General features: G+C 44.0%; 28 non-coding genes across 28 annotated transcripts; all 28 read left to right on the forward strand.

Annotated features, from left to right (window-relative positions):
- Positions 1-155: 155 nt before the first annotated feature.
- On the forward strand, positions 156-228 carry TRNAF-GAA (transfer RNA phenylalanine (anticodon GAA)). The gene has a single exon. It is a non-coding gene; the product is annotated as a tRNA-Phe (tRNA).
- A 599-nt stretch (positions 229-827) lies between these two features.
- TRNAF-GAA (transfer RNA phenylalanine (anticodon GAA)) lies at positions 828-900 on the forward strand. Its single transcript has one exon. It is a non-coding gene; the product is annotated as a tRNA-Phe (tRNA).
- A 1,683-nt stretch (positions 901-2,583) lies between these two features.
- TRNAF-GAA (transfer RNA phenylalanine (anticodon GAA)) lies at positions 2,584-2,656 on the forward strand. The gene has a single exon. It is a non-coding gene; the product is annotated as a tRNA-Phe (tRNA).
- Positions 2,657-3,327: 671 nt separating this feature from the next.
- Positions 3,328-3,400, forward strand: TRNAF-GAA (transfer RNA phenylalanine (anticodon GAA)). The gene has a single exon. It is a non-coding gene; the product is annotated as a tRNA-Phe (tRNA).
- A 270-nt stretch (positions 3,401-3,670) lies between these two features.
- Positions 3,671-3,743, forward strand: TRNAF-GAA (transfer RNA phenylalanine (anticodon GAA)). The gene has a single exon. It is a non-coding gene; the product is annotated as a tRNA-Phe (tRNA).
- A 633-nt stretch (positions 3,744-4,376) lies between these two features.
- TRNAF-GAA (transfer RNA phenylalanine (anticodon GAA)) lies at positions 4,377-4,449 on the forward strand. Its single transcript has one exon. It is a non-coding gene; the product is annotated as a tRNA-Phe (tRNA).
- A 266-nt stretch (positions 4,450-4,715) lies between these two features.
- Positions 4,716-4,788, forward strand: TRNAF-GAA (transfer RNA phenylalanine (anticodon GAA)). The gene has a single exon. It is a non-coding gene; the product is annotated as a tRNA-Phe (tRNA).
- A 603-nt stretch (positions 4,789-5,391) lies between these two features.
- TRNAF-GAA (transfer RNA phenylalanine (anticodon GAA)) lies at positions 5,392-5,464 on the forward strand. Its single transcript has one exon. It is a non-coding gene; the product is annotated as a tRNA-Phe (tRNA).
- A 671-nt stretch (positions 5,465-6,135) lies between these two features.
- Positions 6,136-6,208, forward strand: TRNAF-GAA (transfer RNA phenylalanine (anticodon GAA)). The gene has a single exon. It is a non-coding gene; the product is annotated as a tRNA-Phe (tRNA).
- A 596-nt stretch (positions 6,209-6,804) lies between these two features.
- TRNAF-GAA (transfer RNA phenylalanine (anticodon GAA)) lies at positions 6,805-6,877 on the forward strand. Its single transcript has one exon. It is a non-coding gene; the product is annotated as a tRNA-Phe (tRNA).
- A 1,010-nt stretch (positions 6,878-7,887) lies between these two features.
- TRNAF-GAA (transfer RNA phenylalanine (anticodon GAA)) lies at positions 7,888-7,960 on the forward strand. The gene has a single exon. It is a non-coding gene; the product is annotated as a tRNA-Phe (tRNA).
- A 671-nt stretch (positions 7,961-8,631) lies between these two features.
- Positions 8,632-8,704, forward strand: TRNAF-GAA (transfer RNA phenylalanine (anticodon GAA)). Its single transcript has one exon. It is a non-coding gene; the product is annotated as a tRNA-Phe (tRNA).
- Positions 8,705-8,974: 270 nt separating this feature from the next.
- TRNAF-GAA (transfer RNA phenylalanine (anticodon GAA)) lies at positions 8,975-9,047 on the forward strand. Its single transcript has one exon. It is a non-coding gene; the product is annotated as a tRNA-Phe (tRNA).
- Positions 9,048-10,387: 1,340 nt separating this feature from the next.
- TRNAF-GAA (transfer RNA phenylalanine (anticodon GAA)) lies at positions 10,388-10,460 on the forward strand. The gene has a single exon. It is a non-coding gene; the product is annotated as a tRNA-Phe (tRNA).
- A 1,686-nt stretch (positions 10,461-12,146) lies between these two features.
- On the forward strand, positions 12,147-12,219 carry TRNAF-GAA (transfer RNA phenylalanine (anticodon GAA)). The gene has a single exon. It is a non-coding gene; the product is annotated as a tRNA-Phe (tRNA).
- A 671-nt stretch (positions 12,220-12,890) lies between these two features.
- TRNAF-GAA (transfer RNA phenylalanine (anticodon GAA)) lies at positions 12,891-12,963 on the forward strand. Its single transcript has one exon. It is a non-coding gene; the product is annotated as a tRNA-Phe (tRNA).
- A 603-nt stretch (positions 12,964-13,566) lies between these two features.
- Positions 13,567-13,639, forward strand: TRNAF-GAA (transfer RNA phenylalanine (anticodon GAA)). Its single transcript has one exon. It is a non-coding gene; the product is annotated as a tRNA-Phe (tRNA).
- Positions 13,640-17,060: 3,421 nt separating this feature from the next.
- Positions 17,061-17,133, forward strand: TRNAF-GAA (transfer RNA phenylalanine (anticodon GAA)). Its single transcript has one exon. It is a non-coding gene; the product is annotated as a tRNA-Phe (tRNA).
- Positions 17,134-17,804: 671 nt separating this feature from the next.
- Positions 17,805-17,877, forward strand: TRNAF-GAA (transfer RNA phenylalanine (anticodon GAA)). The gene has a single exon. It is a non-coding gene; the product is annotated as a tRNA-Phe (tRNA).
- Positions 17,878-18,147: 270 nt separating this feature from the next.
- TRNAF-GAA (transfer RNA phenylalanine (anticodon GAA)) lies at positions 18,148-18,220 on the forward strand. The gene has a single exon. It is a non-coding gene; the product is annotated as a tRNA-Phe (tRNA).
- Positions 18,221-18,624: 404 nt separating this feature from the next.
- On the forward strand, positions 18,625-18,697 carry TRNAF-GAA (transfer RNA phenylalanine (anticodon GAA)). The gene has a single exon. It is a non-coding gene; the product is annotated as a tRNA-Phe (tRNA).
- A 671-nt stretch (positions 18,698-19,368) lies between these two features.
- TRNAF-GAA (transfer RNA phenylalanine (anticodon GAA)) lies at positions 19,369-19,441 on the forward strand. The gene has a single exon. It is a non-coding gene; the product is annotated as a tRNA-Phe (tRNA).
- A 270-nt stretch (positions 19,442-19,711) lies between these two features.
- Positions 19,712-19,784, forward strand: TRNAF-GAA (transfer RNA phenylalanine (anticodon GAA)). Its single transcript has one exon. It is a non-coding gene; the product is annotated as a tRNA-Phe (tRNA).
- Positions 19,785-19,883: 99 nt separating this feature from the next.
- Positions 19,884-19,956, forward strand: TRNAF-GAA (transfer RNA phenylalanine (anticodon GAA)). The gene has a single exon. It is a non-coding gene; the product is annotated as a tRNA-Phe (tRNA).
- Positions 19,957-21,053: 1,097 nt separating this feature from the next.
- On the forward strand, positions 21,054-21,126 carry TRNAF-GAA (transfer RNA phenylalanine (anticodon GAA)). Its single transcript has one exon. It is a non-coding gene; the product is annotated as a tRNA-Phe (tRNA).
- Positions 21,127-22,119: 993 nt separating this feature from the next.
- On the forward strand, positions 22,120-22,192 carry TRNAF-GAA (transfer RNA phenylalanine (anticodon GAA)). The gene has a single exon. It is a non-coding gene; the product is annotated as a tRNA-Phe (tRNA).
- Positions 22,193-22,462: 270 nt separating this feature from the next.
- On the forward strand, positions 22,463-22,535 carry TRNAF-GAA (transfer RNA phenylalanine (anticodon GAA)). Its single transcript has one exon. It is a non-coding gene; the product is annotated as a tRNA-Phe (tRNA).
- A 671-nt stretch (positions 22,536-23,206) lies between these two features.
- On the forward strand, positions 23,207-23,279 carry TRNAF-GAA (transfer RNA phenylalanine (anticodon GAA)). The gene has a single exon. It is a non-coding gene; the product is annotated as a tRNA-Phe (tRNA).
- The last annotated feature ends 164 nt before the right edge of the window (positions 23,280-23,443 follow it).

Here is a 23,443-nt window from a genome sequence, read left to right on the forward strand (position 1 = left end):
TTGTCAAAAATAACTATTGTTTTTACTGCGGGTACAATGCTGATGTTATAAAATAGAAGTGAATGCTGTGACTATAAATCTCCTTTAAGGGCTCTATGATGCCTTCGTGTCGACGCATGGTGCCACGTGACTTCTGGCCACACAAACTGCAGAGTGCCAAAATAGCTCAGTTGGGAGAGCGTTAGACCGAAGATCTAAAGGTACCTGGTTCGATCCCGGGTTTCGGCAAGCGTTGTAGTTTTAACAAAGATCCCACTACGTGTGATTGTCTATCCTGTTAATCAGGCTAGTGCGTGTTTGATTCTTTCGCTTCCCATGTGCCTGTTGGTCATAACAGAGTGGTTGCTTAGTTTCACCTGGAACAAAGTCAAGGATCTTGCTGCCTGTTTTCTTTTCCGGCAACATGCAACAACATCAAAAAATTTCACTCATCAATAACATCCCTTCACACCAGCACATGGTACCCCTCAATTGTAGGCAACAGTTAGCACAACAGGCCGAAATAGCTCAGTTGGGAGAGCGTTAGACTGAAGATCTAAAGATCCCGGCTTTCGGCAAGCATTGTAGTTTTAACAAAGATCCCACTATGTGTGATTGTTTATCTGTCCTTTTAATCAGGCTAGTGCGTGTTTGATTCTTTCGCTTCCCATGTGCCTGTTGGTCATAACAGAGTGGTTGCTTAGTTTCATCTGGAACAAAGTCAAGGATCTTGCTGCCTGTTTTCTTTTCCGGCAACATGCAACGACATAAAAATTTCACTCATCAATAGCATCCCTTCACACCAGAACATGGTACCCCACAATTGTAGGCAACAGTTAGCACAACAGGCCGAAATAGCTCAGTTGGGAGAGCGTTAGACTGAAGATCTAAAGGTCCCTGGTTTGATCCTGGGTTTCGGCAACTGGACATGCTTGTTTTGGTGTACCGCTTCCTGACAAGAAAAGGAAGACAAAGGGGTAGGTTTAGAAAGTTGTTTAGAGCAGATTAGGGTCTCGGGGGCAGCTGAAACTCAATTGTGCAGCATCCCGCAGTTTATGCTTTTCTCAGTCAATGTGCAAGGACATGTCAAAAGATTGTACACCAATACTCATAGCGCCTCTGAACCTCAGGAAATAAAGTCCAGCATGTTGCATTTTTGAAGCCCTCACCTGCAATATACCAATGAAACCGGTGGGAACAAGACCTAGCCGGCTTTGAAAGATAGTAAAAGTCATGACAATCCCAAAGCTAGCCTTAGACAACTTGATGAAAGCAAGTAGAACTTTTTTGATGTGTAGTCCTTAGAAACTGAAAGTAAACAGCAGAGGAGAAACTGCAAATTATGCTGGAAATCCAGGAAGTTCTGGAAATAGACGGCCAGCAGACAGGCAACAATCACAACATGAAAGGAGATTTTTGAACCGAGCTTATATTTGATTGTCAAAAATAACTATTGTTTTTACTGCGGGTACAATGCTGATGTTATAAAATAGAAGTGAATGCTGTGACTATAAATCTCCTTTAAGGGCTCTATGATGCCTTCGTGTCGACGCATGGTGCCACGTGACTTCTGGCCACACAAACTGCAGAGTGCCAAAATAGCTCAGTTGGGAGAGCGTTAGACTGAAGATCTAAAGGTTCGATCCCGGGTTTCGGCAAGCGTTGTAGTTTTAACAAAGATCCCACTACGTGTGATTGTTTGTCTATCCTGTTAATCAGGCTAGTGCGTGTTTGATTCTTTCGCTTCCCATGTGCCTGTTGGTCATAACAGAGTGGTTGCTTAGTTTCACCTGGAACAAAGTCAAGGATCTTGCTGCCTGTTTTCTTTTCCGGCAACATGCAACGACATCAAAAAATTTCACTCATCAATAGCATCCCTTCACACCAGCACATGGTACCCGTCAATTGTAGGCAACAGTTAGCACAACAGGCCGAAATAGCTCAGTTGGGAGAGCGTTAGACTGAAGATCTAAAGATCCCGGCTTTCGGCAAGCATTGTAGTTTTAACAAAGATCCCACTATGTGTGATTGTTTGTCTATCCTGTTAATCAGGCTAGTGCGTGTTTGATTCTTTCGCTTCCCATGTGCCTGTTGGTCATAACAGAGTGGTTGCTTAGTTTCATCTGGAACAAAGTCAAGGATCTTGCTGCCTGTTTTCTTTTCCGGCAACATGCAACGACATAAAAATTTCACTCATCAATAGCATCCCTTCACACCAGCACATGATACCCCACAATTGTAGGCAACAGCTAGCACAACAGACTGAAACAGCTCAGTTGGGAGAGCGTTAGGCTGAAGATCTAAAGGTCCCTGGCTCGATCCCGGGTTTCGGCAAGCATTGTAGTTTTAACAAAGATCCCACTACGTGCGATTGTTTATCTATCCTGTTAATCAGGCTAGTGCGTGTTTGATTCTTTCGCTTACCATGTGCCTGTTGGTCATAACAGAGTGGTTGCTTAGTTTCACCTGGAACAAAGTCAAGGATCTTGCTGCCTGTTTTCTTTTCCGGCAACATGCATCGATATAAAAATTTCACTCATCAATAGCATCCCTGCACACCAGCACATGGTACCTCACAATTGTAGGCAACAGTTAGCACAACAGGCCGAAATAGCTCAGTTGGGAGAGCGTTAGACTGAAGATCTAAAGGTCCCTGGTTTGATCCCGGGTTTCGGCAACTGGACATGCTTGTTTTGGTGTACCGCTTCCTGACAAGAAAAGGAAGACCAAGGGGAAGGTTTAGAAAGTTGTTTAGAGCAGATTAGGGTCTCGGGGGCAGCTGAAACTCAATTGTGCAGCATCCCGCAGTTTATGCTTTTCTCAGTCAATGTGCAAGGACATGTCAAAAGATTTTACACCAATACTCATAGCGCTGCAGAACCTCAGGAAATAAAGTCCAGCATGTTGCATTTTTGAAGCCCTCACCTGCAATATACCAATGAAACCGGTGGGAACAAGACCTAGCCGGCTTTGAAAGATAGTAAAAGTCATGACAATCCCAAAGCTAGCCTTAGACAACTTGATGAAAGCAAGTAGAACTTTTTTCATGTGTAGTCCTTAGAAACTGAAAGTAAACAGCAGAGGAGAAACTGCAAATTATGCTGGAAATCCAGGAAGTTCTGGAAATAGACAGCCAGCAGACAGGCAACAATCACAACATGAAAGGAGATTTTTGAACCGAGCTTATATTTGATTGTCAAAAATAACTATTGTTTTTACTGCGGGTACAATGCTGATGTTATAAAATAGAAGTGAATGCTGTGACTATAAATCTCCTTTAAGGGCTCTATGATGCCTTCGTGTCGACGCATGGTGCCACGTGACTTCTGGCCACACAAACTGTAGTGTGCCAAAATAGCTCAGTTGGGAGAGCGTTAGACTGAAGATCTAAAGGTCCCTGGTTCGATCCCGGGTTTCGGCAAGCGTTGTAGTTTTAACAAAGATCCCATTATGTGTGATTGTTTGTCTATCCTGTTAATCAGGCTAGTGCGTGTTTGATTCTTTCGCTTCCCATGTGCCTGTTGGTCATAACAGAGTGGTTGCTTAGTTTCATCTGGAACAAAGTCAAGGATCTTGCTGCCTGTTTTCTTTTCCGGCAACATGCAACGACATAAAAATTTCACTCATCAATAGCATCCCTTCACACCAGCACATGGTACCCCACAATTGTAGGCAACAGTTAGCACAACAGGCCGAAATAGCTCAGTTGGGAGAGCGTTAGACTGAAGATCTAAAGGTCCCTGGTTCGATCCTGGGTTTCGGCAACTGGACATGCTTGTTTTGGTGTACCGCTTCCTGACAAGAAAAGGAAGACAAAGGGGTAGGTTTAGAAAGTTGTTTAGAGCAGATTAGGGTCTCGGGGGCAGCTGAAACTCAATTGTGCAGCATCCCGCAGTTTATGCTTTTCTCAGTCAATGTGCAAGGACATGTCAAAAGATTGTACACCAATACTCATAGCGCTGCAGAACCTCAGGAAATAAAGTCCAGCATGTTGCATTTTTGAAGCCCTCACCTGCAATATACCAATGAAACCGGTGGGAACAAGACCTAGCCGGCTTTGAAAGATAGTAAAAGTCATGACAATCCCAAAGCTAGCCTTAGACAACTTGATGAAAGCAAGTAGAACTTTTTTGATGTGTAGTCCTTAGAAACTGAAAGTAAAATAGACGGCCAGCAGACAGGCCAGCAGACAGGCAACAATCACAACATGAAAGGAGATTTTTGAACCGAGCTTATATTTGATTGTCAAAAATAACTATTGTTTTTACTGCGGGTACAATGCTGATGTTATAAAATAGAAGTGAATGCTGTGACTATAAATCTCCTTTAAGGGCTCTATGATGCCTTCGTGTCGACGCATGGTGCCACGTGACTTCTGGCCACACAAACTGCAGAGTGCCAAAATAGCTCAGTTGGGAGAGCGTTAGACTGAAGATCTAAAGGTCCCTGGTTCGATCCCGGGTTTCGGCAAGCGTTGTAGTTTTAACAAAGATCCCACTACGTGTGATTGTCTATCCTGTTAATCAGGCTAGTGCGTGTTTGATTCTTTCGCTTCCCATGTGCCTGTTGGTCATAACAGAGTGGTTGCTTAGTTTCACCTGGAACAAAGTCAAGGATCTTGCTGCCTGTTTTCTTTTCCGGCAACATGCAACGACATAAAAATTTCACTCATCAATAGCATCTTTTCACACCAGCACATGGTACACCACAATTGTAGGCAACAATTAGCACAACAGGCTGAAATAGCTCAGTTGGGAGAGCGTTAGACTGAAGATCTAAAGGTCCCTGTTTCGATCCCGGGTTTTGGCAAGCGTTGTAGTTTTAACAAAGATCCCACTACATGTGATTGTTTGTCTATCCTGTTAATCAGGCTAGTGCGTGTTTGATTCTTTCGCTTCCCATGTGCCTGTTGGTCATAACAGAGTGGTTGCTTAGTTTCACCTGGAACAAAGTCAAGGATCTTGCTGCCTGTTTTCTTTTCCGGCAACATGCAACGACATCAAAAAATTTGACTCATCAATAACATCCCTTCACACCAGCACATGGTACCCCTCAATTGTAGGCAACAGTTAGCACAACAGGCCGAAATAGCTCAGTTGGGAGAGCGTTAGACTTAAGATCTAAAGATCCCGGCTTTCGGCAAGCATTGTAGTTTTAACAAAGATCCCATTATGTGTGATTGTTTGTCTATCCTGTTAATCAGGCTAGTGCGTGTTTGATTCTTTCGCTTCCCATGTGCCTGTTGGTCATAACAGAGTGGTTGCTTAGTTTCATCTGGAACAAAGTCAAGGATCTTGCTGCCTGTTTTCTTTTCCGGCAACATGCAACGACATAAAAATTTCACTCATCAATAGCATCCCTTCACACCAGCACATGGTACCCCACAATTGTAGGCAACAGTTAGCACAACAGGCCGAAATAGCTCAGTTGGGAGAGCGTTAGACTGAAGATCTAAAGGTCCCTGGTTCGATCCCGGGTTTCGGCAACTGGACATGCTTGTTTTGGTGTACCGCTTCCTGACAAGAAAAGGAAGACAAAGGGGTAGGTTTAGAAAGTTGTTTAGAGCAGATTAGGGTCTCGGGGGCAGCTGAAACTCAATTGTGCAGCATCCCGCAGTTTATGCTTTTCTCAGTCAATGTGCAAGGACATGTCAAAAGATTGTACACCAATACTCATAGCGCTGCAGAACCTCAGGAAATAAAGTCCAGCATGTTGCATTTTTGAAGCCCTCACCTGCAATATACCAATGAAACCGGTGGGAACAAGACCTAGCCGGCTTTGAAAGATAGTAAAAGTCATGACAATCCCAAAGCTAGCCTTAGACAACTTGATGAAAGCAAGTAGAACTTTTTTGATGTGTAGTCCTTAGAAACTGAAAGTAAACAGCAGAGGAGAAACTGCAAATTATGCTGGAAATCCAGGAAGTTCTGGAAATAGACGGCCAGCAGACAGGCAACAATCACAACATGAAAGGAGATTTTTGAACCGAGCTTATATTTGATTGTCAAAAATAACTATTGTTTTTACTGCGGGTACAATGCTGATGTTATAAAATAGAAGTGAATGCTGTGACTATAAATCTCCTTTAAGGGCTCTATGATGCCTTCGTGTCGACGCATGGTGCCACGTGACTTCTGGCCACACGAACTGCAGAGTGCCAAAATAGCTCAGTTGGGAGAGCGTTAGACTGAAGATCTAAAGGTCCCTGTTTCGATCCCGGGTTTCGGCAAGCGTTGTAGTTTTAACAAAGATCCCACTACATGTGATTGTTTGTCTATCCTGTTAATCAGGCTAGTGCGTGTTTGATTCTTTCGCTTCCCATGTGCCTGTTGGTCATAACAGAGTGGTTGCTTAGTTTCACCTGGAACAAAGTCAAGGATCTTGCTGCCTGTTTTCTTTTCCGGCAACATGCAACGACATCAAAAAATTTCACTCATCAATAACATCCCTTCACACCAGCACATGGTACCCCTCAATTGTAGGCAACAGTTAGCACAACAGGCCGAAATAGCTCAGTTGGGAGAGCGTTAGACTGAAGATCTAAAGATTTCGGCAAGCATTGTAGTTTTAACAAAGATCCCACTATGTGTGATTGTTTATCTATCCTTTTAATCAGGCTAGTGCGTGTTTGATTCTTTCGCTTCCCATGTGCCTGTTGGTCATAACAGAGTGGTTGCTTAGTTTCATCTGGAACAAAGTCAAGGATCTTGCTGCCTGTTTTCTTTTCCGGCAACATGCAACGACATAAAAATTTCACTCATCAATAGCATCCCTTCACACCAGCACATGGTACCCCACAATTGTAGGCAACAGTTAGCACAACAGGCCGAAATAGCTCAGTTGGCAGAGCGTTAGACTGAAGATCTAAAGGTCCCTGGTTCGATCCCGGGTTTCGGCAACTGGACATGCTTGTTTTGGTGTACCGCTTCCTGACAAGAAAAGGAAGACAAAGGGGTAGGTTTAGAAAGTTGTTTAGAGCAGATTAGGGTCTCGGGGGCAGCTGAAACTCAATTGTGCAGCATCCAGCTGTTTATGCTTTTCTCAGTCAATGTGCAAGGACATGTCAAAAGATTGTACACCAATACTCATAGCGCCTCTGAACCTCAGGAAATAAAGTCCAGCATGTTGCATTTTTGAAGCCCTCACCTGCAATATACCAATGAAACCGGTGGGAACAAGACCTAGCCGGCTTTGAAAGATAGTAAAAGTCATGACAATCCCAAAGCTAGCCTTAGACAACTTGATGAAAGCAAGTAGAACTTTTTTGATGTGTAGTCCTTAGAAACTGAAAGTAAACAGCAGAGGAGAAACTGCAAATTATGCTGGAAATCCAGGAAGTTCTGGAAATAGACGGCCAGCAGACAGGCAACAATCACAACATGAAAGGAGATTTTTGAACCGAGCTTATATTTGATTGTCAAAAATAACTATTGTTTTTACTGCGGGTACAATGCTGATGTTATAAAATAGAAGTGAATGCTGTGACTATAAATCTCCTTTAAGGGCTCTATGATGCCTTCGTGTCGACGCATGGTGCCACGTGACTTCTGGCCACACAAACTGCAGAGTGCCAAAATAGCTCAGTTGGGAGAGCGTTAGACTGAAGATCTAAAGGTCCCTGGTTCCATCCCGGGTTTCTGTAAGCGTTGTAGTTTTAACAAAGATCCCACTACGTGTGATTGTCTATCCTGTTAATCAGGCTAGTGCGTGTTTGATTCTTTCGCTTCCCATGTGCCTGTTGGTCATAACAGAGTGGTTGCTTAGTTTCACCTGGAACAAAGTCAAGGATCTTGCTGCCTGTTTTCTTTTCCGGCAACATGCAACGACATAAAAATTTCACTCATCAATAGCATCCCTGCACACCAGCACATGGTACCTCACAATTGTAGGCAACAGTTAGCACAACAGGCTGAAATAGCTCAGTTGGGAGAGCGTTAGACTGAAGATCTAAAGGTCCCTGGCTCGATCCCGGGTTTCGGCAACTGGACATGCTTGTTTTGGTTTACCGCTTCCTGACAAGAAAAGGAAGACCAAGGGGAAGGTTTAGAAAGTTGTTTAGAGCAGATTAGGGTCTCGGGGGCAGCTGAAACTCAATTGTGCAGCATCCCGCAGTTTATGCTTTTCTCAGTCAATGTGCAAGGACATGTCAAAAGATTTTACACCAATACTCATAGCGCTGCAGAACCTCAGGAAATAAAGTCCAGCATGTTGCATTTTTGAAGCCCTCACCTGCAATATACCAATGAAACCGGTGGGAACAAGACCTAGCCGGCTTTGAAAGATAGTAAAAGTCATGACAATCCCAAAGCTAGCCTTAGACAACTTGATGAAAGCAAGTAGAACTTTTTTGATGTGTAGTCCTTAGAAACTGAAAGTAAACAGCAGAGGAGAAACTGCAAATTATGCTGGAAATCCAGGAAGTTCTGGAAATAGACGGCCAGCAGACAGGCAACAATCACAACATGAAAGGAGATTTTTGAACCGAGCTTATATTTGATTGTCAAAAATAACTATTGTTTTTACTGCGGGTACAATGCTGATGTTATAAAATAGAAGTGAATGCTGTGACTATAAATCTCCTTTAAGGGCTCTATGATGCCTTCGTGTCGACGCATGGTGCCACGTGACTTCTGGTCACACAAACTGTAGTGTGCCAAAATAGCTCAGTTGGGAGAGCGTTAGATTGAAGATCTAAAGGTCCCTGTTTCGATCCCGGGTTTCGGCAAGCGTTGAAGTTTTAACAAAGATCCCACTACGTGTGATTGTTTGTCTATCCTGTTAATCAGGCTAGTGCGTGTTTGATTCTTTCGCTTCCCATGTGCCTGTTGGTCATAACAGAGTGGTTGCTTAGTTTCACCTGGAACAAAGTCAAGGATCTTGCTGCCTGTTTTCTTTTCCGGCAACATGCAACGACATAAAAATTTCACTCATCAATAGCATCCCTGCACACCAGCACATGGTACCTCACAATTGTAGGCAGCAGTTAGCATAACAGGCCGAAATAGCTCAGTTGGGAGAGCGTTAGACTGAAGATCTAAAGGTCCCTGGTTAGATCCTGGGTTTCGGCAACTGGACATGCTTGTTTTGGTGTACCGCTTCCTGACAAGAAAAGGAAGACCAAGGGGAAGGTTTAGAAAGTTGTTTAGAGCAGATTAGGGTCTCGGGGGCAGCTGAAACTCAATTGTGCAGCATCCCGCAGTTTATGCTTTTCTCAGTCAATGTGCAAGGACATGTCAAAAGATTGTACACCAATACTCATAGCGCTGCAGAACCTCAGGAAATAAAGTCCAGCATGTTGCATTTTTGAAGCCCTCACCTGCAATATACCAATGAAACCGGTGGGAACAAGACCTAGCCGGCTTTGAAAGATAGTAAAAGTCATGACAATCCCAAAGCTAGCCTTAGACAACTTGATGAAAGCAAGTAGAACTTTTTTGATGTGTAGTCCTTAGAAACTGAAAGTAAACAGCAGAGGAGAAACTGCAAATTATGCTGGAAATCCAGGAAGTTCTGGAAATAGACGGCCAGCAGACAGGCAACAATCACAACATGAAAGGAGATTTTTGAACCGAGCTTATATTTGATTGTCAAAAATAACTATTGTTTTTACTGCGGGTACAATGCTGATGTTATAAAATAGAAGTGAATGCTGTGACTATAAATCTCCTTTAAGGGCTCTATGATGCCTTCGTGTCGACGCATGGTGCCACGTGACTTCTGGCCACACGAACTGCAGAGTTCCAAAATAGCTCAGTTGGGAGAGCGTTAGACTGAAGATCTAAAGGTCCCTGTTTCGATCCCGGGTTTCGGCAAGCGTTGTAGTTTTAACAAAGATCCCACTACATGTGATTGTTTGTCTATCCTGTTAATCAGGCTAGTGCGTGTTTGATTCTTTCGCTTCCCATGTGCCTGTTGGTCATAACAGAGTGGTTGCTTAGTTTCACCTGGAACAAAGTCAAGGATCTTGCTGCCTGTTTTCTTTTCCGGCAACATGCAACGACATCAAAAAATTTCACTCATCAATAACATCCCTTCACACCAGCACATGGTACCCCTCAATTGTAGGCAACAGTTAGCACAACAGGCCGAAATAGCTCAGTTGGGAGAGCGTTAGACTGAAGATCTAAAGATTTCGGCAAGCATTGTAGTTTTAACAAAGATCCCACTATGTGTGATTGTTTATCTATCCTTTTAATCAGGCTAGTGCGTGTTTGATTCTTTCGCTTCCCATGTGCCTGTTGGTCATAACAGAGTGGTTGCTTAGTTTCATCTGGAACAAAGTCAAGGATCTTGCTGCCTGTTTTCTTTTCCGGCAACATGCAACGACATAAAAATTTCACTCATCAATAGCATCCCTTCACACCAGCACATGGTACCCCACAATTGTAGGCAACAGTTAGCACAACAGGCCGAAATAGCTCAGTTGGCAGAGCGTTAGACTGAAGATCTAAAGGTCCCTGGTTCGATCCCGGGTTTCGGCAACTGGACATGCTTGTTTTGGTGTACCGCTTCCTGACAAGAAAAGGAAGACAAAGGGGTAGGTTTAGAAAGTTGTTTAGAGCAGATTAGGGTCTCGGGGGCAGCTGAAACTCAATTGTGCAGCATCCCGCTGTTTATGCTTTTCTCAGTCAATGTGCAAGGACATGTCAAAAGATTGTACACCAATACTCATAGCGCCTCTGAACCTCAGGAAATAAAGTCCAGCATGTTGCATTTTTGAAGCCCTCACCTGCAATATACCAATGAAACCGGTGGGAACAAGACCTAGCCGGCTTTGAAAGATAGTAAAAGTCATGACAATCCCAAAGCTAGCCTTAGACAACTTGATGAAAGCAAGTAGAACTTTTTTGATGTGTAGTCCTTAGAAACTGAAAGTAAACAGCAGAGGAGAAACTGCAAATTATGCTGGAAATCCAGGAAGTTCTGGAAATAGACGGCCAGCAGACAGGCAACAATCACAACATGAAAGGAGATTTTTGAACCGAGCTTATATTTGATTGTCAAAAATAACTATTGTTTTTACTGCGGGTACAATGCTGATGTTATAAAATAGAAGTGAATGCTGTGACTATAAATCTCCTTTAAGGGCTCTATGATGCCTTCGTGTCGACGCATGGTGCCACGTGACTTCTGGCCACACAAACTGCAGAGTGCCAAAATAGCTCAGTTGGGAGAGCGTTAGACTGAAGATCTAAAGGTCCCTGGTTCCATCCCGGGTTTCTGCAAGCGTTGTAGTTTTAACAAAGATCCCACTACGTGTGATTGTCTATCCTGTTAATCAGGCTAGTGCGTGTTTGATTCTTTCGCTTCCCATGTGCCTGTTGGTCATAACAGAGTGGTTGCTTAGTTTCACCTGGAAAAAAGTCAAGGATCTTGCTGCCTGTTTTCTTTTCCGGCAACATGCAACGACATAAAAATTTCACTCATCAATAGCATCTTTTCACACCAGCACATGGTACACCACAATTGTAGGCAACAATTAGCACTACAGGCTGAAATAGCTCAGTTGGGAGAGCGTTAGACTGAAGATCTAAAGGTCCCTGTTTCGATACCGGGTTTTGGCAAGCGTTGTAGTTTTAACAAAGATCCCACTACATGTGATTGTTTGTCTATCCTGTTAATCAGGCTAGTGCGTGTTTGATTCTTTCGCTTCCCATGTGCCTGTTGGTCATAACAGAGTGGTTGCTTAGTTTCACCTGGAACAAAGTCAAGGATCTTGCTGCCTGTTTTCTTTTCCGGCAACATGCAACGACATCAAAAAATTTGACTCATCAATAACATCCCTTCACACCAGCACATGGTACCCCTCAATTGTAGGCAACAGTTAGCACAACAGGCTGAAATAGCTCAGTTGGGAGAGCGTTAGACTGAAGATCTAAAGATCCCGGCTTTCGGCAAGCATTGTAGTTTTAACAAAGATCCCATTATGTGTGATTGTTTGTCTATCCTGTTAATCAGGCTAGTGCGTGTTTGATTCTTTCGCTTCCCATGTGCCTGTTGGTCATAACAGAGTGGTTGCTTAGTTTCATCTGGAACAAAGTCAAGGATCTTGCTGCCTGTTTTCTTTTCCGGCAACATGCAACGACATAAAAATTTCACTCATCAATAGCATCCCCTCACACCAGCACATGGTACCCCACAATTGTAGGCAACAGTTAGCACAACAGGCTGAAATAGCTCAGTTGGGAGAGCGTTAGACTGAAGATCTAAAGGTCCCTGGTTCGATCCCGGGTTTCGGCAACTGGACATGCTTGTTTTGGTGTACCGCTTCCTGACAAGAAAAGGAAGACAAAGGGGTAGGTTTAGAAAGTTGTTTAGAGCAGATTAGGGTCTCGGGGGCAGCTGAAACTCAATTGTGCAGCATCCCGCAGTTTATGCTTTTCTCAGTCAATGTGCAAGGACATGTCAAAAGATTGTACACCAATACTCATAGCGCTGCAGAACCTCAGGAAATAAAGTCCAGCATGTTGCATTTTTGAAGCCCTCACCTGCAATATACCAATGAAACCGGTGGGAACAAGACCTAGCCGGCTTTGAAAGATAGTAAAAGTCATGACAATCCCAAAGCTAGCCTTAGACAACTTGATGAAAGCAAGTAGAACTTTTTTCATGTGTAGTCCTTAGAAACTGAAAGTAAACAGCAGAGGAGAAACTGCAAATTATGCTGGAAATCCAGGAAGTTCTGGAAATAGACGGCCAGCAGACAGGCAACAATCACAACATGAAAGGAGATTTTTGAACCGAGCTTATATTTGATTGTCAAAAATAACTATTGTTTTTACTGCGGGTACAATGCTGATGTTATAAAATAGAAGTGAATGCTGTGACTATAAATCTCCTTTAAGGGCTCTATGATGCCTTCGTGTCGACGCATGGTGCCACGTGACTTCTGGCCACACGAACTGCAGAGTGCCAAAATAGCTCAGTTGGGAGAGCGTTAGACTGAAGATCTAAAGGTCCCTGTTTCGATCCCGGGTTTCGGCAAGCGTTGTAGTTTTAACAAAGATCCCACTACATGTGATTGTTTGTCTATCCTGTTAATCAGGCTAGTGCGTGTTTGATTCTTTCGCTTCCCATGTGCCTGTTGGTCATAACAGAGTGGTTGCTTAGTTTCACCTGGAACAAAGTCAAGGATCTTGCTGCCTGTTTTCTTTTCCGGCAACATGCAACGACATCAAAAAATTTCACTCATCAATAACATCCCTTCACACCAGCACATGGTACCCCTCAATTGTAGGCAACAGTTAGCACAACAGGCCGAAATAGCTCAGTTGGGAGAGCGTTAGACTGAAGATCTAAAGATCCCGGCTTTCGGCAAGCATTGTAGTTTTAACAAAGATCCCACTATGTGTGATTGTTTATCTATCCTTTTAATCAGGCTAGTGCGTGTTTGATTCTTTCGCTTCCCATGAGCCTGTTGGTCATAACAGAGTGGTTGCTTAGTTTCATCTGGAACAAAGTCAAGGATCTTGCTGCCTGTTTTCTTTTCCGGCAACATGCAACGACATAAAAATTTCACTCATCAATAGCATCCCTTCACACCAGCACATGGTACCCCACAATTGTAGGCAACAGTTAGCACAACAGGCCGAAATAGCTCAGTTGGCAGAGCGTTAGACTGAAGATCTAAAGGTCCCTGGTTCGATCCCGGGTTTCGGCAACTGGACATGCTTGTTTTGGTGTACCGCTTCCTGACAAGAAAAGGAAGACAAAGGGATAGGTTTAGAAAGTTGTTTAGAGCAGATTAGGGTCTCGGGGGCAGCTGAAACTCAATTGTGCAGCATCCCGCTGTTTATGCTTTTCTCAGTCAATGTGCAAGGACATGTCAAAAGATTGTACACCAATACTCATAGCGCCTCTGAACCTCAGGAAATAAAGTCCAGCATGTTGCATTTTTGAAGCCCTCACCTGCAATATACCAATGAAACCGGTGGGAACAAGACCTAGCCGGCTTTGAAAGATAGTAAAAGTCATGACAATCCCAAAGCTAGCCTTAGACAACTTGATGAAAGCAAGTAGAACTTTTTTGATGTGTAGTCCTTAGAAACTGAAAGTAAACAGCAGAGGAGAAACTGCAAATTATGCTGGAAATCCAGGAAGTTCTGGAAATAGACGGCCAGCAGACAGGCAACAATCACAACATGAAAGGAGATTTTTGAACCGAGCTTATATTTGATTGTCAAAAATAACTATTGTTTTTACTGCGGGTACAATGCTGATGTTATAAAATAGAAGTGAATGCTGTGACTATAAATCTCCTTTAAGGGCTCTATGATGCCTTCGTGTCGACGCATGGTGCCACGTGACTTCTCGCCACAAAAACTGCAGAGTGCCAAAATAGCTCAGTTGGGAGAGCGTTAGACTGAAGATCTAAAGGTCCCTGGTTCCATCCCGGGTTTCTGCAAGCGTTGTAGTTTTAACCTCCTTGGCGGTAATCCCGAGCGTGACTCGGGTCTGACTTTTTCTGTCAGGAGCGGTAACCCCGAGTCACGCTCGGGGTAACAGTGCAGAGCATCCAGCGGAGCCCTTACCTTCTCCTGGGTTCCAGCGATGCCCTCCACTGTCCTCCACTGTCCTCGGCTGTGCTCCGCTGTGATCGCCAGCGCGATCACAGCATCTCACTTCCTAGTTCCGTTCCCTGCGAGCAGCAGCGGCGCACGGGAGCGGAACTAGGCGGGAAATTCAAAGTTGAAAAGTTCAAACACAAAACACACATATAAAAAGAGGTGATACAGTGTAATCTGAGAGGATTACATTGTATCATCTCAGATCTCACTGATACAGTGCCCCTTGCCCCAGTGCCCATTGCCTCCAATAAAATATTGAGATGGAATCCAAAAAGCGCCATTTCGCTACAAAATCGCCTTTGGAGCAGTTGAATGACAGCGACAGCGACAGCGACACGGAGTTGCTCCCAGAACTCAGCGATAGCGAGTCGTGGGGAGATTTGTCGTCTGACACTGAGCTGACAAGTGACAGCGATGACAGCGGTGATGATCCTACACCTGACATCAGCGACGTGCGCACTTGGTGCCCTATTGAGTGCGATACGGACCAGGTAGCGCCCCCAAGATTTCCCTTCACTGGATCACCTGGGATGAAGGTCGAAGTTGAGCGTGGCAACCCTCTGGCATACCTGCAATTATTTCTCACAGAGGAGGTAATTGAAAAAATTGTCCTAGAGACAAATCGCTACCAAGAGCAGCAATCCGCTACGCTGCATGCCAGGTTTTCCCGAAGCAGAAGGTGGGAACCGGTGACTAAAGAGGACATCTGGCTGTTTCTCGGACTCATTATTCTTCAGGGGGTGGTGGGGAAACCACGCCAGAAATGGTACTGGACCACCAACAAGTTATTGGCCACTCCGTTTTTTGGTACTGTGATGTCCGAATACCGTTTTTCCCTCATCATGAAATATTTTCACTTCACTAACAATGAAGAGTTTGATGAGGCCACGCATCCTGCGCCCAAGCTAAAAAAAATCTGGGAGGTATGCCAAATTATTGGGAACAATTTCCAGCGGGCCTACGTGCCAGAAAGGGACGTCAGCGTGGATGAGAGTTTGATGGCCTACAAAGGACGCCTAAGCTGGATCCAGTATATTGCATCCAAAAGAGCGCGGTTTGGCATCAAATCATACATGCTCTGCGAGTCATCCACCGGGTACATATGGAACTCGGTCATTTACACCGGTAAAGGCACGAAGTTCAACCCCAGGTACAGCAATTATGGGATGGCCACATCATCTGTCCTTACACTGCTGGAGCCATTACTGAACCAGGGATATTGTGTGACCATGGACAATTTCTATACGTCGCCGGAACTGTTTGAGGTTTTGATCCAAAACAAGACGGATGCCTATGGTACAGTTAGGCCTAACAGACGTGACATGCCATCAATGTTTGGGAAAAAAAAACTAAAACCCGGAGAAATGGTTGCCTGGCAGAAGGGTAAGATGATGGCAATACGTTGGCGAGACAAGAAGGACGTGTGTCTCATGAGCACTGTGCACAATACCTCCACTGCCACGGTCCACACAAAAGGTGGGAAAGATGTGCTGAAGCCGCAAGTCGTCATAGACTATAATTGCACTATGGGAGGTGTCGACCGAGCCGATCAGGCAATGACCTTTTACCCGACTATGCGGAAACAGCAGAAAAAATATTATAAAAAGATTTTCAGACATCTTCTGGAACAATGCCTTTGGAACGCTTACATCTTGTACCGAGCAGGGAGTGACAGGCCTCTTGTTCATTCAGATTTTATCTGGAAGGTGGCTGAGCAGATTTTTGCCAAACACCAGATGCCATCAGTTGATGCGAACAGACCTGGACGACGTGCTGTTGGTGTTGCCAACCCAGAACGCCTAACAGGTCGCCACTTTATGGACTACATACCGCCAACCGCAAAAAAGGCAGCACCTACCAGGATGTGTGTGGTTTGCTGTTCACACAGAGATGACAAGGGAAAAAAAATCCGAAAAGAAAGCAGGTTCTTTTGTCCGGATTGTGACGTGGGACTGTGTGCTGTACCTTGCTTTAAAATTTATCACACTCAGGATGTTTACTGAATTTTCTTTGTCTGACAAATTTCTTTAGTTTGTATTACATTATTGAATAAAATTATATTATTTAAAAATTTAAAATCATGATTTTGTGTTTCAAACTTTATCACATCTGGGATGTCTACTAGAGTCTTGTTTGGTCAGGTTTAAGTAAGTAATTACTAAGAATTGCAGGCCTATAATACATAGCATCAAATTTCCATGCAAAATAATTGTACCGCTTTCAGCACAAAATTCCAGACAGAATCATACCGCCAGGGAGGTTAACAAAGATCCCACTACGTGTGATTGTCTATCCTGTTAATCAGGCTAGTGCGTGTTTGATTCTTTCGCTTCCCATGTGCCTGTTGGTCATAACAGAGTGGTTGCTTAGTTTCACCTGGAACAAAGTCAAGGATCTTGCTGCCTGTTTTCTTTTCCGGCAAAATGCAACGACATAAAAATTTCACTCATCAATAGCATCCCTGCACACCAGCACATGGTACCTCACAATTATAGGCAACAGTTAGCACAACAGGCTGAAATAGCTCAGTTGGGAGAGCGTTAGACTGAAGATCTAAAGGTCCCTGGTTCGATCCCGGGTTTCGGCAACTGGACATGCTTGTTTTGGTGTACCGCTTCCTGACAAGAAAAGGAAGACCAAGGGGAAGGTTTAGAAAGTTGTTTAGAGCAGATTAGGGTCTCGGGGGCAGCTGAAACTCAATTGTGCAGCATCCCGCAGTTTATGCTTTTCTCAGTCAATGTGCAAGGACATGTCAAAAGATTGTACACCAATACTCATAGCGCTGCAGAACCTCAGGAAATAAAGTCCAGCATGTTGCATTTTTGAAGCCCTCACCTGCAATATACCAATGAAACCGGTGGGAACAAGACCTAGCCGGCTTTGAAAGATAGTAAAAGTCATGACAATCCCAAAGCTAGCCTTAGACAACTTGATGAAAGCAAGTAGAACTTTTTTGATGTGTAGTCCTTAGAAACTGAAAGTAAACAGCAGAGGAGAAACTGCAAATTATGCTGGAAATCCAGGAAGTTCTGGAAATAGACGGCCAGCAGACAGGCAACAATCACAACATGAAAGGAGATTTTTGAACCGAGCTTATATTTGATTGTCAAAAATAACTATTGTTTTTACTGCGGGTACAAAGCTGATGTTTTAAAATAGAAGTGAATGCTGTGACTATAAATCTCCTTTAAGGGCTCTATGATGCCTTCGTGTCGACGCATGGTGCCACGTGACTTCTGGCCACACAAACTGCAGTGTGCCAAAATAGCTCAGTTGGGAGAGCGTTAGACTGAAGATCTAAAGGTCCCTGGTTCGATCCCGGGTTTCGGCAAGCGTTGTAGTTTTAACAAAGATCCCACTACGTGTGATTGTTTGTCTATCCTGTTAATCAGGCTAGTGCGTGTTTGATTCTTTCGCTTCCCATGTGCCTGTTGGTCATAACAGAGTGGTTGCTTAGTTTCACCTGGAACAAAGTCAAGGATCTTGCTGCCTGTTTTCTTTTCCGGCAACATGCAACGACATAAAAATTTCACTCATCAATAGCATCCCTGCACACCAGCACATGGTACCTCACAATTGTAGGCAACAGTTAGCACAACAGGCCGAAATAGCTCAGTTGGGAGAGTGTTAGACTGAAGATCTAAAGGTCCCTGGTTCGATCCCGGGTTTCGGCAACTGGACATGCTTGTTTTGGTTTACCGCTTCCTGACAAGAAAAGGAAGACCAAGGTCACACAAACTGCAGTGTGCCAAAATAGCTCAGTTGGGAGAGCGTTAGACTGAAGATCTAAAGGTCCCGGGTTTCGGCAAGCGTTGTAGTTTTAACAAAGATCCCACTACGTGTGATTGTTTGTCTATCCTGTTAATCAGGCTAGTGCGTGTTTGATTCTTTCGCTTCCCATGTGCCTGTTGGTCATAACAGAGTGGTTGCTTAGTTTCACCTGGAACAAAGTCAAGGATCTTGCTGCCTGTTTTCATTTCCGGCAACATGCAACGACATAAAAATTTCACTCATCAATAGCATCCCTGCACACCAGCACATGGTACCTCACAATTGTAGGCAACAGTTAGCACAACAGGCCGAAATAGCTCAGTTGGGAGAGCGTTAGACTGAAGATCTAAAGGTCCCTGGTTCGATCCCGGGTTTCGGCAACTGGACATGCTTGTTTTGGTTTACCGCTTCCTGACAAGAAAAGGAAGACCAAGGGGAAGGTTTAGAAAGTTGTTTAGAGCAGATTAGGGTCTCGGGGGCAGCTGAAACTCAATTGTGCAGCATCCCGCAGTTTATGCTTTTCTCAGTCAATGTGCAAGGACATGTCAAAAGATTTTACACCAATACTCATAGCGCTGCAGAACCTCAGGAAATAAAGTCCAGCATGTTGCATTTTTGAAGCCCTCACCTGCAATATACCAATGAAACCGGTGGGAACAAGACCTAGCCGGCTTTGAAAGATAGTAAAAGTCATGACAATCCCAAAGCTAGCCTTAGACAACTTGATGAAAGCAAGTAGAACTTTTTTCATGTGTAGTCCTTAGAAACTGAAAGTAAACAGCAGAGGAGAAACTGCAAATTATGCTGGAAATCCAGGAAGTTCTGGAAATAGACGGCCAGCAGACAGGCAACAATCACAACATGAAAGGAGATTTTTGAACCGAGCTTATATTTGATTGTCAAAAATAACTATTGTTTTTACTGCGGGTACAATGCTGATGTTATAAAATAGAAGTGAATGCTGTGACTATAAATCTCCTTTAAGGGCTCTATGATGCCTTCGTGTCGACGCATGGTGCCACGTGACTTCTGGTCACACAAACTGCAGTGTGCCAAAATAGCTCAGTTGGGAGAGCGTTAGACTGAAGATCTAAAGGTCCCTGGTTCGATCCCGGGTTTCGGCAAGCGTTGTAGTTTTAACAAAGATCCCACTACGTGTGATTGTTTGTCTATCCTGTTAATCAGGCTAGTGCGTGTTTGATTCTTTCGCTTCCCATGTGCCTGTTGGTCATAACAGAGTGGTTGCTTAGTTTCACCTGGAACAAAGTCAAGGATCTTGCTGCCTGTTTTCATTTCCGGCAACATGCAACGACATAAAAATTTCACTCATCAATAGCATCCCTGCACACCAGCACATGGTACCTCACAATTGTAGGCAACAGTTAGCACAACAGGCTGAAATAGCTCAGTTGGGAGAGCGTTAGACTGAAGATCTAAAGGTCCCTGGTTCGATCCCGGGTTTCGGCAACTGGACATGCTTGTTTTGGTTTACCGCTTCCTGACAAGAAAAGGAAGACACACCAGCACATGGTACCTCACAATTGTAGGCAACAGTTAGCACAACAGGCCGAAATAGCTCAGTTGGGAGAGCGTTAGACTGAAGATCTAAAGGTCCCTGGTTCGATCCCGGGTTTCGGCATCTGGACATGCTTGTTTTGGTTTACCGCTTCCTGACAAGAAAAGGAAGACCAAGGGGAAGGTTTAGAAAGTTGTTTAGAGCAGATTAGGGTCTCGGGGGCAGCTGAAACTCAATTGTGCAGCATCCCGCAGTTTATGCTTTTCTCAGTCAATGTGCAAGGACATGTCAAAAGATTTTACACCAATACTCATAGCGCTGCAGAACCTCAGGAAATAAAGTCCAGCATGTTGCATTTTTGAAGCCCTCACCTGCAATATACCAATGAAACCGGTGGGAACAAGACCTAGCCGGCTTTGAAAGATAGTAAAAGTCATGACAATCCCAAAGCTAGCCTTAGACAACTTGATGAAAGCAAGTAGAACTTTTTTCATGTGTAGTCCTTAGAAACTGAAAGTAAACAGCAGAGGAGAAACTGCAAATTATGCTGGAAATCCAGGAAGTTCTGGAAATAGACGGCCAGCAGACAGGCAACAATCACAACATGAAAGGAGATTTTTGAACCGAGCTTGATTAGGGTCTCGGGGGCAGCTGAAACTCAATTGTGCAGCATCCCGCAGTTTATGCTTTTCTCAGTCAATGTGCAAGGACATGTCAAAAGATTTTACACCAATACTCATAGCGCTGCAGAACCTCAGGAAATAAAGTCCAGCATGTTGCATTTTTGAAGCCCTCACCTGCAATATACCAATGAAACCGGTGGGAACAAGACCTAGCCGGCTTTGAAAGATAGTAAAAGTCATGACAATCCCAAAGCTAGCCTTAGACAACTTGATGAAAGCAAGTAGAACTTTTTTGATGTGTAGTCCTTAGAAACTGAAAGTAAACAGCAGAGGAGAAACTGCAAATTATGCTGGAAATCCAGGAAGTTCTGGAAATAGACGGCCAGCAGACAGGCAACAATCACAACATGAAAGGAGATTTTTGAACCGAGCTTATATTTGATTGTCAAAAATAACTATTGTTTTTACTGCGGGTACAATGCTGATGTTATAAAATAGAAGTGAATGCTGTGACTATAAATCTCCTTTAAGGGCTCTATGATGCCTTCGTGTCGACGCATGGTGCCACGTGACTTCTGGTCACACAAGCTGCAGTGTGCCAAAATAGCTCAGTTGGGAGAGCGTTAGACTGAAGATCTAAAGGTCCCTGGTTCGATCCCGGGTTTCGGCAAGCGTTGTAGTTTTAACAAAGATCCCACTACGTGTGATTGTTTGTCTATCCTGTTAATCAGGCTAGTGCGCGTTTGATTCTTTCGCTTCCCATGTGCCTGTTGGTCATAACAGAGTGGTTGCTTAGTTTCACCTGGAACAAAGTCAAGGATCTTGCTGCCTGTTTTCATTTCCGGCAACATGCAACGACATAAAAATTTCACTCATCAATAGCATCCCTGCACACCAGCACATGGTACCTCACAATTGTAGGCAACAGCTCAGTTGGGAGAGCGTTAGACTGAAGATCTAAAGGTCCCTGGTTCGATCCCGGGTTTCGGCAACTGGACATGCTTGTTTTGGTTTACCGCTTCCTGACAAGAAAAGGAAGACCAAGGGGAAGGTTTAGAAAGTTGTTTAGAGCAGATTAGGGTCTCGGGGGCAGCTGAAACTCAATTGTGCAGCATCCCGCAGTTTATGCTTTTCTCAGTCAATGTGCAAGGACATGTCAAAAGATTTTACACCAATACTCATAGCGCTGCAGAACCTCAGGAAATAAAGTCCAGCATGTTGCATTTTTGAAGCCCTCACCTGCAATATACCAATGAAACCGGTGGGAACAAGACCTAGCCGGCTTTGAAAGATAGTAAAAGTCATGACAATCCCAAAGCTAGCCTTAGACAACTTGATGAAAGCAAGTAGAACTTTTTTGATGTGTAGTCCTTAGAAACTGAAAGTAAACAGCAGAGGAGAAACTGCAAATTATGCTGGAAATCCAGGAAGTTCTGGAAATAGACGGCCAGCAGACAGGCAACAATCACAACATGAAAGGAGATTTTTGAACCGAGCTTATATTTGATTGTCAAAAATAACTATTGTTTTTACTGCGGGTACAATGCTGATGTTACAAAAATAGAAGTGAATGCTGTGACTATAAATCTCCTTTAAGGGCTCTATGATGCCTTCGTGTCGACGCATGGTGCCACGTGACTTCTGGTCACACAAACTGCAGTGTGCCAAAATAGCTCAGTTGGGAGAGCGTTAGACTGAAGATCTAAAGGTCCCTGGTTCGATCCCGGGTTTCGGCAAGCGTTGTAGTTTTAACAAAGATCCCACTACGTGTGATTGTTTGTCTATCCTGTTAATCAGGCTAGTGCGTGTTTGATTCTTTCGCTTCCCATGTGCCTGTTGGTCATAACAGAGTGGTTGCTTAGTTTCACCTGGAACAAAGTCAAGGATCTTGCTGCCTGTTTTCATTTCCGGCAACATGCAACAACATAAAAATTTCACTCATCAATAGCATCCCTGCACACCAGCACATGGTACCTCACAATTGTAGGCAACAGTTAGCACAACAGGCCGAAATAGCTCAGTTGGGAGAGCGTTAGACTGAAGATCTAAAGGTCCCTGGTTCGATCCCGGGTTTCGGCAACTGGACATGCTTGTTTTGGTTTACCGCTTCCTGACAAGAAAAGGAAGACCAAGGGGAAGGTTTAGAAAGTTGTTTAGAGCAGATTAGGGTCTCGGGGGCAGCTGAAACTCAATTGTGCAGCATCCCGCAGTTTATGCTTTTCTCAGTCAATGTGCAAGGACATGTCAAAAGATTTTACACCAATACTCATAGCGCTGCAGAACCTCAGGAAATAAAGTCCAGCATGTTGCATTTTTGAAGCCCTCACCTGCAATATACCAATGAAACCGGTGGGAACAAGACCTAGCCGGCTTTGAAAGATAGTAAAAGTCATGACAATCCCAAAGCTAGCCTTAGACAACTTGATGAAAGCAAGTAGAACTTTTTTGATGTGTAGTCCTTAGAAACTGAAAGTAAACAGCAGAGGAGAAACTGCAAATTATGCTGGAAATCCAGGAAGTTCTGGAAATAGACGGCCAGCAGACAGGCAACAATCACAACATGAAAGGAGATTTTTGAACCGAGCTTATATTTGATTGTCAAAAATAACTATTGTTTTTACTGCGGGTACAATGCTGATGTTATAAAATAGAAGTGAATGCTGTGACTATAAATCTCCTTTAAGGGCTCTATGATGCCTTCGTGTCGACGCATGGTGCCACGTGACTTCTGGTCACACAAACTGCAGTGTGCCAAAATAGCTCAGTTGGGAGAGCGTTAGACTGAAGATCTAAAGGTCCCTGGTTCGATCCCGGGTTTCGGCAAGCGTTGTAGTTTTAACAAAGATCCCACTACGTGTGATTGTTTGTCTATCCTGTTAATCAGGCTAGTGCGTGTTTGATTCTTTCGCTTCCCATGTGCCTGTTGGTCATAACAGAGTGGTTGCTTAGTTTCACCTGGAACAAAGTCAAGGATCTTGCTGCCTGTT

The sequence above is a fragment of the Aquarana catesbeiana genome, linkage group LG04 (assembly GCF_042186555.1).
Source record: "Aquarana catesbeiana isolate 2022-GZ linkage group LG04, ASM4218655v1, whole genome shotgun sequence".
Lineage (NCBI taxonomy): Eukaryota > Metazoa > Chordata > Amphibia > Anura > Ranidae > Aquarana > Aquarana catesbeiana.